The sequence below is a fragment of the Dasypus novemcinctus genome, chromosome 27 (genome assembly GCF_030445035.2).
Source record: "Dasypus novemcinctus isolate mDasNov1 chromosome 27, mDasNov1.1.hap2, whole genome shotgun sequence".
NCBI lineage: Eukaryota > Metazoa > Chordata > Mammalia > Cingulata > Dasypodidae > Dasypus > Dasypus novemcinctus.
Genome location: NC_080699.1, coordinates 9,857,574 through 9,869,990, shown reverse-complemented (window position 1 = coordinate 9,869,990; position 12,417 = coordinate 9,857,574). Strand labels below are relative to the sequence as shown.

Here is a 12,417-nt window from a genome sequence, read left to right as displayed (position 1 = left end):
TTTTTTTTTGGCTTTATTCGTTTTTTTAATGTTACATTCAAAAAATATTAGGTCCCCATATACCCCCCATCCCCCTCACCCCACTCGTCCCCCCATAACAACAACCTCCTCCATCGTCATGAGACATTCATTGCATTTGGTGAATACATCTCTGAGCACCGCTGTACCTCATGGTCAGTGGTCCACACCATAGCCCACGCTCTCCCACAGTCCACCCAGTGGACCATGGGAGGACATACAATGTCTGGTAACCATCCCTGCAGCACCACCCAGGACAACTCCAAGTCCCGAAAATGCCCCCACATCACATCTCTTCCTCCCATTCCCTACCCCCAGCAGCCACCATGGCCACTTTCTCCACACCAATGCCACATTTTCTTCGATTACTAATCACAGTAGTTCATGAATAGAATATCAGAATTTGCATCAGGTGATACCCACCTTTGCAGAGCTGTTCAGGTAGCCATGCTTGAAAGAGTAGGAAGATAATACAATACAAAGATTACCTTTGTTTTGGAAAGTATGCAATGAATAGCCACCTGGGCCAGTTGCTTTCACGTGTGTTTTCTGATTTAATCCTCAAACTAATTCTGTGGGGGGATAAAAGGTATTTCTCCCATTTTACAAATCAGGAGACTCAAGCACAGGGAGCTGACCTTGACCAAGGTCCCTCCATCAGTGTTCCAGGTAGAATTTGATTCCAAGTGTTCTGTGTCCAGGGCCACTTTTTAAAAATGCTATCACATGCTGATTATAAAATCTCCTCCAAAAGTGCCATAATCCCTATTCCACAAAGTGAGTAGCAAAGGGGTTTCTGAATGCCCCCCCTCCCCCACCTTTTCATTTAAAGGCTTGGCGTTTGCTTTTATTTTGTTTGTACTTAGAGATCCTTTGATGAAAGCCATCCAGGGCCATTTGTATTCCAGCATCTTTATGATCCCTGCTGAGTTTAGAGATAGCTTTTAGTAATCCCACCAAATCAATTCCTGCTGACCGACCTCAGGGGTCAGAGTGAAGTGCATAAGTATTCTCTTCTATTGAAAGCTCTGATCAGGCAAACATTCTAACTCTTATTTGAAGAAAAAGGTAATTCTGTACCCTGCTGAGGGATAGATAGAACTAAATTGTATTTGAGTGGAGAATGCTATTATCATTTTAGGGGTTTGGTTACCAAAATAAGGAGTGACACCTAATTCTAAGATCACCTTAGAAGATTATGGACATTCCAAAAACTTTTTTCTGAAGGAACTGCCCTGAAATCCTTGGCTCCACATCTTTCTTACTACAGTCATCTCTCTCAGAATAGCTCTCCATTGTTGAATATTTGTTTTCGAGGAACTCCATTGTGTCACGGAATTCAGGACGATAAAATATCCTTGCTCTTCTTTTTTCATACACACAGAAATGGAGGCATGTGGTCAGCGAAGGGAGAGATGTGGCTGTGTTAAATTCAGCTCTCAGCAAGTTGGTGTAATGCAGCACAGGCGGTCAGGAGAGCTGGGCTCCATGTTCTAGATCTGCCAATGACACCCACACTTAGCCTTTTGGGGGCCTGGTGTCATCGTCCGTAGGCAAAGAACCATCAGGACAAAAGCTCCCTGAGAGCAGGGCCCTTGTTGTTCTTTTCATTTTTGTACGTATATGACATTGAGCCATGTGGTCAGTAGTAGTGTGAAGTTAATAAATACCTGTGGAATGAATGATTAAATGGCCACACTGCTCTGATTTGTCCTTCTCGTCTCTTTCAGCCTCATTTCCCACCCCGTGCTTTGGACATCTGAGCACCCTCACAGGTCCAAGATAATGCCTTGTGATCTCCCACTCTCTGCCTTGATGCAGGCTCTCCTCTCATCTTTCAACTTCCCTCACTCTCAAAAGCCCCGACTACTACTTAAGGGTCAACCCCAAGACCACGTCTTCTGAGACCTTTCCCCAGTCCTCCTTGCTGGCCTGAAAGCCTCATCCTCTGAAGCCCTATGGGGCGATGCTTAGGGCCCTCCCATGCACTTACTCCTGGAAGTCTTCTGTCATTCATGTCTTCATTGCTCAGATATTAATGAACTTCCCCTGGACTGGGTACCAACCAACATGCTAGGACTTGACATGTTTCATCTCACTTCATCTGCACAGCAATCCAGTGACTATTCATTCTTCCATTTAGCCAATATTTACTGATTGTGTGTTAGGCAACAGGCCCTCATTTAGGGGCGGGTAGAGCAGTGAGAAAGTTCAAAAAGGCCACACAGTCAAGGGAAAGACAGGACTTGGAAACCAATCTAGTACTAAATGAAAAGATAACTTCAGATAATGATAAGCCACTAAGACAGGGGTTCCAAACAAGGGGTCTGTGAGCTTGAACTGAAATTCCAAAAGCCATTATTCTTGTGGGGACATGTTGGTGTGGGTGTGATATATTTATTAAAGAATATACAGTATGGTGTGGACTTAGTAAGGGGTCCATGGTGACTGGCAAAGGGGTCTGTGGAACAAAAAAGACTAAGAACCCCTGCATTAAGAAAATAAAAGTTGCTGATGTAAAAGGGAATGACAAGCGTGGGGGATGAGAATTACTCTAGATGATAAATTCCTAAGGGCAGCCCTGCATCATGTCCATCTATCATGACACACAAGCCTCTAATCTGCACTAAGGCCATTGAAAAATATTAGTCAAATAGTGAATGGGACTTTAAATTGAAGATCTCTGTGGTCCTTTCCAGCTCCCAAACAGCACAGCTGAGTATAAGAAAAGATAGTCATATCACTGGTTCTAAGTGTAAGGCATGAGGTCTACCATATAAAAATCCAGATTGCCTGGGGATAGCTCAGCTAAGGCTGGGACTTGGGCAGCACATGATCAGCTCAGTTTCTGCTCTCCCGTGCAAGAGAAGGAGTAGTTTACCCTACTCATTTTCCCTTTGACATTGGAATTCATTGTACTTCTTTTTTATCTTCCCTGGCAGTAAAAATGACCTTTCTAATTATACTTGGCTCAGATTAATACATAATGAATTTGCATTCCCTAAGTCTACACCAAATAATGGTTCAAAAAATATAGCAAAGGAGAGCCAGTCTAGGATTATAATTTTGCTGTGTACAAGCTAGTATTTCATTAATTGAAACTGCTGATGAACAATGCTAATGTAATTACAGGCAAAAATAAAGGATGCTACTGTTAACTGATAATAACCAAAATGTAAACAGGACTCTTAAAAGCACGTAAAGAGAAATTAACTAGACATCATCAAATTCCAGGATCTCTCCTTTTCACACAATTTATGCTATTCAGATAAATATGTCCCATGCCTCCCCAGCCAGCAGGACCTGACTTTGAGCTGTTTCCTCAGCGTGATGGTGACGTTACATGGATTGAGCATTAACCACAGTCTAGCCACACTATGGCATTTTGCTCCCTGGAAAGCTTTACCAGCCCTTATCAGAATGAAACCCACGACCTTGTGTGCTTGGCACTCAGCTTCAGCAAGCTGAGTAAACTGAGCCCAGACAGCAAGCTTGCTTGTGAGGTCTGAAACCTGTGAACTGCTTTGATGAGTTGCTAGTGGAGTGGGGCATGGAAAGGAAACCTGCAAGGTCAAGAATGTGCTAATCTCACCTTTTGTCAGAGGAGGGATTTGCAGGGTTTTGGGCACCAGACTTTTGTTTCCAACTTCATGCTAAATCTCTCTCTAGTTTCACCACACAAATGAGTCTGGAAATCCCCTTAGAGCCAGGTCAAGGAAAAGGTTGTACTTTGAATTAACTTATTTCATTTACATAGTTCTACAATATTAACAGGACTCTTAAAGGTTCTACGTTCAGCACAGCTTATGGTGCCTAATGATCATTATAATGAGTGGCAGCTCTGGGCAGACGTTGTGTAAGGGTAAGGATGAGTGAATATCCAGAGGGAAAGGGTGTCACAAACAACACAGAGTCACTCCCTAGACAGTGTTTATATTTTTAAAAGAAATAACTGCTTTTAGATTGCTTTCTGACTGACTTGCCCCTGGTCCCCTTATAAGAGTCCCCCCAATGCCACCCGAGCCCCTTTCCTTTCAAGCCCTATTACCTGCTGAAGAACATCTGATGAGTGCTTCTTTCCTGGGGTCTGCAGTCTGTGTTGAGGGTGGCTCTGTCTTTTGGACTTCAAATGGCATTTTCTCCTCATAGTCAGGTCTTCTTAGGTGTTTTAATTAGCAAGGAGAACATTTGAGCTTATATAAAAGTCATGATTTTAGCTAAGAGATTTTGGTAGCATGGCATTCATCTTCAGAGCATTTGCAGTTCCCCATTTCTCTAACATTTACTTTAATAATATAACCAGCTTCTGAACACAGTGAGGGTAATTCATTTATATAATGCCATTCAAGTACAGAGAAACTGAGCAGTTGTGACGGGTGTAACTTTCAGCACAGAGCCATCCACTCAAAGTGAACTGGTTTTTCAAACTGTGAGTATGGAACAGTATCCTCCCCCCCCCAACACACACACACACCAACAGCAGCAATCAAAGCAAATAAATCAAACCTAAAGAGTGCTCACTATGCACCATGCATTGTGCCAAGCCAAGGAAATGAAAATATGAACAATTCAGGTCAATATTTCTTCTTTTCTTTTTGAACTTTTCCTAAGATAGCAGAGTCATTTCCACAGCCATCCATTTTAGTTCGGGAGTGTAATAGTCTTTGAGATTAGTTCAGCAATATCGAAAGTACAATCTTTAATAATTTTCAGGCTTCTGGTGAGCTGGACCAAATGTTCTCTTTGAAATGAGTTTAAGTAATTGAGGTAAACCTGTACTTAGCACAAACCAAGGATCTCTGTTTATCTTACAAAATGATCATTTATAAATGAGAAGTGGAACAGTTCCACAGAGATGAAAAAGCTCAGAGAGTCAGACTCAGGTTCAGATATCTACAAGAGCCTCTTAAACCAGACTCACTTCCTTGAGGACAAATTTCCTAAGTTCTTGTCTCTCTGCTTCCTCATCTCTTAAGGTTATAGAAATGATGAATGAGGTAATGTATGAAAAAGATTTCATATAGTGTCTCACGTATAATCTGTGCTCCTTAAATGATGGCTACTATTACCAAAGAATTAATCACAAAGTTTTCTTAATACCAAATGACATTATTTTGTTCGCAAGAGCTATTCACAAAATCTAAACCTGCACCTAGCCGTTTCCTCAAAACGTGACAGAGAAATCTCAGGCAGGATTTTTCTGGATGTAAATGACATGCTAATTTATCAATTGGTTTACATAAAATCCAATGGAAGCTATTAACAAAGTAGTATTTGCAGTTGGCAATTTTTTGCCCAGCCCCATGGTAAGATGTCCCTTTTTGGCAAAATGCAAGCTTTAATCAACCTTTTTGACTACCCATCTCTCCTCTTTAGGAGCATTTTATTTCCTTAAGTGATGGTACACAAGTAAGAATCATAGGTTGTTCATCCTTTTACTATTTTGAATAGACTCCTCTGTATACCAACACCTCTGATCCTTCTCTAGCTCTCAAGTATGGCACTCATGACCCCTTTTATGGAAGTCTGACCTCTTCTTTTCTCTGCTCCTTAGGGGAACTTAATGGTGTTCAGGAACAAGATTATATATGTAATCAATTAATCCATTCTGAAAGTACTAAATTAAACATTGTTCTTTACTGTTTATAATGACAATGAAAAAATTTCAAAATTAAGGCTTAATTCAGTGGAAATATTTAGGAATGTCTTATCTATGAGGGATATTTGTTATTGAAGATATATTTTATTAAATATGCGATACTAATAACTGAGGACTTATACCCAGGACCTCTTATAGCTCTAAAAATCATAAGTTAATAAATTGCACAGACAAATCCTATAACTTTGAAAGATGTTCTTTGATTCTTGGACTCTCGATATCCTTATGTTAAACGATCTTGCCGATAACAGTTGACTTTCTGTCAAGGCCTTTCCCATGTATTTGTTGAAGAGCTGGTTTGATAATGAGCATCAAAGTAAACTTCTATGACTTGTATACTTGAAAAGTATACTTGTAAAGACTTGGTTAGATCACAGAGTTTGACCCTAAGGGTTTTCAATTTTTACTTTGCTCTATTCATATAGATATTAGGACATTGGTGAATCATTACGTCCACATATATTATTTTGACTGCATGCCATACATTCATATGTTGCTGTATCTAGAGTCTTTGGTCTAAAGAATCTCACCCATAGAGTGATTCCAGGGTCGAGGGCTCCAAGTAAAGCATTATTTGCATTTCCCTCAATGTGTCATGAACAGAGCAGAGTATCATGTACAAACTAAGTACATTGAAGGGAAAAAATCTTGATAGAGTGTTTGTTCCTTGGTGTTTTGTGAATCTCAAAAAAATCTCTCTGGACCTCTTTCACATTTGAAAAGAAACACCTCCAAGCATTAACTCAATAGAAAAACACAGATACAATTAGGAGAGAGATTCCTTTATTTTCTGCCTCTGAGGAATAAATATAAAACAACAAACACAGGGAAGTGTTTCAAAATTAAGGAAAATACTTTGACAAATGTCTTTTCAAACTTTCCCAAAGTCAGTCATTCCTTTGTAAGTTGAAGATTGTTTTGGTTGGATGCTTTTTAAAAACTCCAAGTAACTGCAAATGTTTGCTTTAAATGGTGGTGAAATACTTCCCTTTTGCCATGAACAGTTCATAGCTCAACATACGCACAGCAAAATCACCTTGGATAAAAATAAGCACGCCTTCAGGAACAGGTGGTACAACTACTCATCTCAGATGTTTGGAATGGTGGCCTGGCAACAGCTGTCTCCAAAGCCTCAAAAACAAGTTTCCCCGTCTCCGCTGTCAATAGGCTGGGAGGGGGTGTCCTTGGAACATGGATGGCGAGCACTCAGTGACTTCATGTGTGCAGCCTTGAAGGAGTGAGTGGATTATTCAAGAACATATTCATTACCTATAGATGTTATTTCTGCCCAGCTCTGTTTGCTTTCAGCCTGTGGGTAAACTCTTTACAGGGAGCCAGATAAAGGCCTCCTGGCTCTGAGCTAATGACTGACTGCATATTTTCATGGTGGATTTTAAAACCATCAAAGATTTGTGTTTCAGAGGCCATGTTTTAGGTACAGCCAAATGTGATCATTCTAGAACTCTTTATGTTCTTTGGACAATTCTCTATTTAGTAACTGGTAAGAGGCATTTCTACAAGAAAGCTAGTATTTTCCACTTGGGAATTCATGGGTGACACCGTTCAAATAGTAATATAAAAATATAACAGATATAGCTTTGAGAATAAATAATCACACAGTCCCATTCCATTTTTTTCTCCTCTACTGTTGTTTTAGAAATTTATCATTTTTGTCCTAAAACCAGATGTGTATTATGAAAATTTTAGAATATACAAATAAGCAAAAAGAAGAAAATAAAAATCATCCATCATTCAGAGATTACTAATATCAAGATTTTGTGAATATGTTTTTTGTTTTGAGTAGTAGCTTTTATAATCTTTAAAATAAATAAAAATAAGAAAAAAAGCATCCATCATGCAGAGATAACCAGTATCGATATTTTTTCAAGTTTCAAGTATTTTTTAACTTTTAAAACTTTTTATTTTGAAATAATTTCAAACTTACAGGACAGTTGCAAAATAATACACAGAGAACTGCCACATATCCCATCCCACCCCCAGATACTCTGAATCACCAATTTTAACATTTTACCACCTTGGCGCTATCATTCTATTTATCTAAAATTCTATCTATCTAAATCTCTCCATTGAGCAATCACTCAATAGATAGCTGTTTATTTTCTGAAGATTTAGAGCAGCTCTCAAACATCATACTCCTGGAACACATAATCCTTCCATATACATAACGTACAAACAAGGATATTAACAACCTAAGCACCTTAAGTACAGTTAGCAAATTCAAGAAATTTAACATTGCTATGAAGTTTACATTCCATATTATAATTGAACCTTTTACCTCCATTCTTAACTCTCATCCAGTATTATATATTGTCTTTAATTGTTATTATCTCTTTAGTTTCCTTTCTTTTTGTGAAAACATACATACAACATAATCTCCCCATCCCAGCCCCTCTGAAGCACAACTTTCAGTGGGATCAGTCACATTCATTGTTGCACTACCCTCACCACCACCCATTTCGAAAACTTTACCTCCACACCAAACAGAAATCCTACACTGCTTTTGCTTTAACTCTTAAAGCTTTGTCCTGCCCCTCCACCCCTTATAACCTGTACTCAACTCTCTGCCTCTATGAGTCTGGATATTCTCTTAAGTTTTCTTTGTGGTTACCATGGGGCTTAAATTTAACATCCTCAGTCTCCAACAATCTCATTTGTTTTATGCCAATTTAACGACTTAAATAGCATACATCAACTATATTCCTATTGGCCTTTGCCTACCCCACCTTTGTATAGTTTTTGTCACAAGTTATGTACTTATTCATTGTGAGTCCAGGAAGTAAAAAGTGGAGTTACAAATCAAAATTACAATAGTACTGGTATTTATATTTACCCATATCGTTGTCTTCACTAGAGAGCTTTATTTCTTCATTTGGCTTCAGTCAGTTGTCTAGTGTCCTTCCTTTCAACATGCAGAATTACCTTCACATTTCTTGTAGGGATGGTCTAGTGGTGACAAAGTCCTTCAACCTTTGTTTACCTGAGAACACTTTTGTTGGATACAGAATTCTTGGTTGGTGCTTTGAGCACTTTGGCATTCAGCAGTTTGAGTATAACGTGGTGCAGTGGGGGTCTATTTGGGTTTATCCTGTTTGGAATACATTGGGCAGCATATGTACTTTTGTGTCTTTCACTACAATTTTCAGCCATTGTTTCTTCGAATATTCTCTCTGCCTTTCTCTCCTTCTCCTTCTGGGCCCCCCACAGTGCACATATTGCTACACTTAATGGAGTCCCACAGGTTCCTCAGGCTCCACTCATTTTAATTCATTCTTCTTTCTGATCCTCCAACTGGGTGGTTTCATCTTGATCAGGGCAGGGCTGTGAATATATTTTAAATCCTATTTCAATCAGATAGCTGTACATTCTTTTAGCAAAATGGTATAATATGGAACATACACTTTTGTAACCTTTTCATTTGCAAGAGCTCATTGTATTTTAAGAAAGTTACCGCCCTGTTAAATCTGTTCCAAGTATATTGGCTAGTTTGTCATTTTCTTTTCAGTTTTTCTTTGGTTTCTTTTTTTAGAGTTACACAACATTTTGTGTTTCTGAGGTGTACCAATATTTATGTTTTACAATGTTAACATTCATGCTTAGAAATATCTCTTCCACACTATGATGATATAAACATTTTTTGTATTTTCTTAAAGTTGTGATTTTATTTTAAATACCTCTCATCTTTTCAGTCCATAGCACTTTTCTCATACAAGTCAAGCAATGATATTAACCTATTTATAAAGCAAAACTCTGAGCATCATGTCTATGTTTTCTAAACTACTCCAAAGAGGTACATGCAGAGAATGAGGGAGTAAGCTTCATTTCAAAATGCTAAATAATGACTTTAGCTGCCAAAATGTATTTATGAACTATTTTAATGAGAGGACTTTAGCAGAGGAAAAAAAGATTATTTTAAATCCTATAAAGTATTATACAAATTAATTCTAAGGCTAACACCATAGACATTAAGATGCCAATACTTATGGAGTGGTATATTACGTGAGACTATTTTGGTGGTTGGAAAAAGCAGGTGACTAAAACATTCACAATAGCTTATTGAGTTCTAATCGTGACTCTGGTAAGAATTAGTGAAGTGGATAGAATGACCAAGAGCATGGGGGTATTTGAAATAGGGTGCTCCAGGAAGATTCTCTAAAGACTTGATATGTTTGCCTCGAAATGATGAGGAAACAGCTGTTGGAACATTTGGGGAGTGAGCATCAAGGCAGAGGGAGCAGCTAAGGCCCAATAGAAGCAGCTTGGGGTGTCCTTGAAGGACTGGAAGAAGGCGCATGTAGGTAGAAAGCAGATGACACCCCATCAAGGAGCAAGACCCCAGGAGCTGAGGTCATAGAGCAGGCAGTGGCCAGATCGTAGAGGGCCAGGTCCTAGGGCAGTGGAAAGCCTTGGAGGGTTTTAAGCAGAGGATAGAAAATGGTTTGATTCATGGTTAAAATAAGATCCTTCTGGCTGCCACGTGGAGAGTGGACCCTGGCTCAAAAGGGGAAGCCTGCAGAAAGCAAACAGGCAATTGGGATCCCGCTGGTGTCTGGGACTGAGAGTCATGGTGGGAGAGATGAGAAGGGATCACGTTCAGACATGTTTAGAAGCTGAGCTCGTCTCCCTGTCGAGATTCTCCTTCCAGGGCTAAAAACCTTGGAGACTCTGTATTTTATTTTTAGAAGCAAAATTGTTCCCTTTTACAAGCTTACATTAAATATGTCATTTATCAGTAATGGCAGGTTTTTGAAGTAAGATGAAGGAAGGTTGGTTTCTTTTAAATGTCTAATAGTTGTGTTACTAAGAGAAGATAAATTTACATTTTCCCTGTGACTTAATGAAACCCTTTCTCATTTTTTTCTGTTAAACTTTCTGACTGATGTCCTATAGGCCAGTGAGTGAAGAAACTAAAGTTCTTTGTGTACCATTTGTCTGGGTTGATGATACGAAAGGCCCTTTATACTTAGAAATGTTTAACAAAACATTTTCTGTGCATCTATGCAAGAAACTAAAGTAAATTGCAATCACAGAATTTAGCAAATGTAGATATCAGAACTAAAACTAGGACTGCTTTAAAGAATGTCCTTACAGAACCCTCCAGCAATACTTGACTTTAACCTTTCTCTGCTTTGCCGTGGACTCCACTTTTGGACACCGTTCCAGCTTTCATTCTCCAGATAATAATGATTTGAAAGGCCACCGTACAGTGTGTTCTTAGAAGTGAGCACCGATCGTCCTAATGTTGCCAGTACAGGACAGCATCATATTTAATCTTGCTGAGAATCAGTTTTCTTAAAATGAAGGCACTGTACTAGATAATCCTAAAATTCTTTCCAGTTCCAAGATTTTAAGACCGCTGCTCTTCGAATTTTCATACTTGGTCAACATAATCCATTACTTGCTGTAATTGCCATTTTTGTGCTGATGATTCCCTATTCTCTATCTCAAGTTCAGGTCTCTCTTGTGAGGTCCGTTCCCATTGAGCAAACTGCTTCCTGAACATCTCTACCTGGGTATTGCATCAACACATCAACTATACTATGCCCAAAATGGCATTAACTTTCTCCAGTAATTTACTCTTTTTTCTGTATACTTTCCTTGCATCTCTCCCTTTGTGTCTTCTACCCCATATTTTTTTGCAGTAACCACCGACTTATCTTTCAAGACTCAGTTCTTGTCACTGCCTTGCATGAAGTTTTTCCTGGACCATTTCCTTCCTGGGAGAATTGTCTGCCACCTATCGTGGTATTCTGATTAGACTGACTGTGATCAGAGAATCTGCAAATATTTATTGCATCTGTTTATTTACATGTGTAAATTTTGAACTTCCTGAGGGCAGCAATGATTTGTCATTTCTTTGTGATTCCATCCTCAGCTTCAAATGTGTCATATTGTAGGTGATTAATGAATATTGAATGAATGAGTGAAAATGAATATTCTATCATCTGAGGATTGCTCTTGTCTTTTAATTCTACCTGGCATACGAACTACCACCCACAATCTCTATCATCACCTGCCCAGTCTCACCCACTCTCTGGTTTGTGAAGACTCATAAATGACATAAATGACAACCTTCCTGGGCTGGCACAGTCCTTCTGTTCTGGGAGTTCTGTGTTCTTTTTATGTACATCCTGTCTTAGGGTGCAGAGGCCACACACTATGTGTTTCTTTCCCTGAATTCAGATTTGAATAATGATGTCTACTCAGTCTTTAATGAGATAAGCATTCCTTGACCCCCTCATTTGCCTCAGTTACCCCTTTCCTTTTATTTTGGCACACTGAAGTTTTCTTCAATGCAAACATTTATATATAAACAAAATTCGCTGTGAGCAATTAACAAATACACTACCAGTTCCTCAAAATGTTAATGAAATTTAGAACTGATCCTTAACTCTCATTCAGTAAGAATACTTGGGTAAATAAGCTATCAGACTTAAGTAGCTAAATTTTTCTCAGCGTCTCCAAGGTCATCTATTTTAGCAGGATCAAGAACCCATCTTTGACTCATAAAATATGAAAGAATCAGCTTTCCTTCCCAAAGGACTTTATTTAACTTACTGGTGCTCGACTAAATAACATGAATGTCACATGCCCATTGGAGAGAAGTTTGCCTTTTTAAGAGAAGGTTCTTTCTCTGAGGTCCATTGCTATCCCAGATCTTTTAAGGCTTCCCTGAGATCTCTAACCTTCTCTGCTCTGCCCTTACCATCTTTCCTCTAGCA

General features: G+C 39.0%; 1 protein-coding gene across 2 annotated transcripts in view; it reads left to right on the top strand.

The window, feature by feature from the left end:
• Positions 1-12,417, top strand: part of PDGFD (platelet derived growth factor D) — a 232,980-nt gene that overhangs the window by 186,908 nt on the left and 33,655 nt on the right. The window lies entirely within an intron of this gene.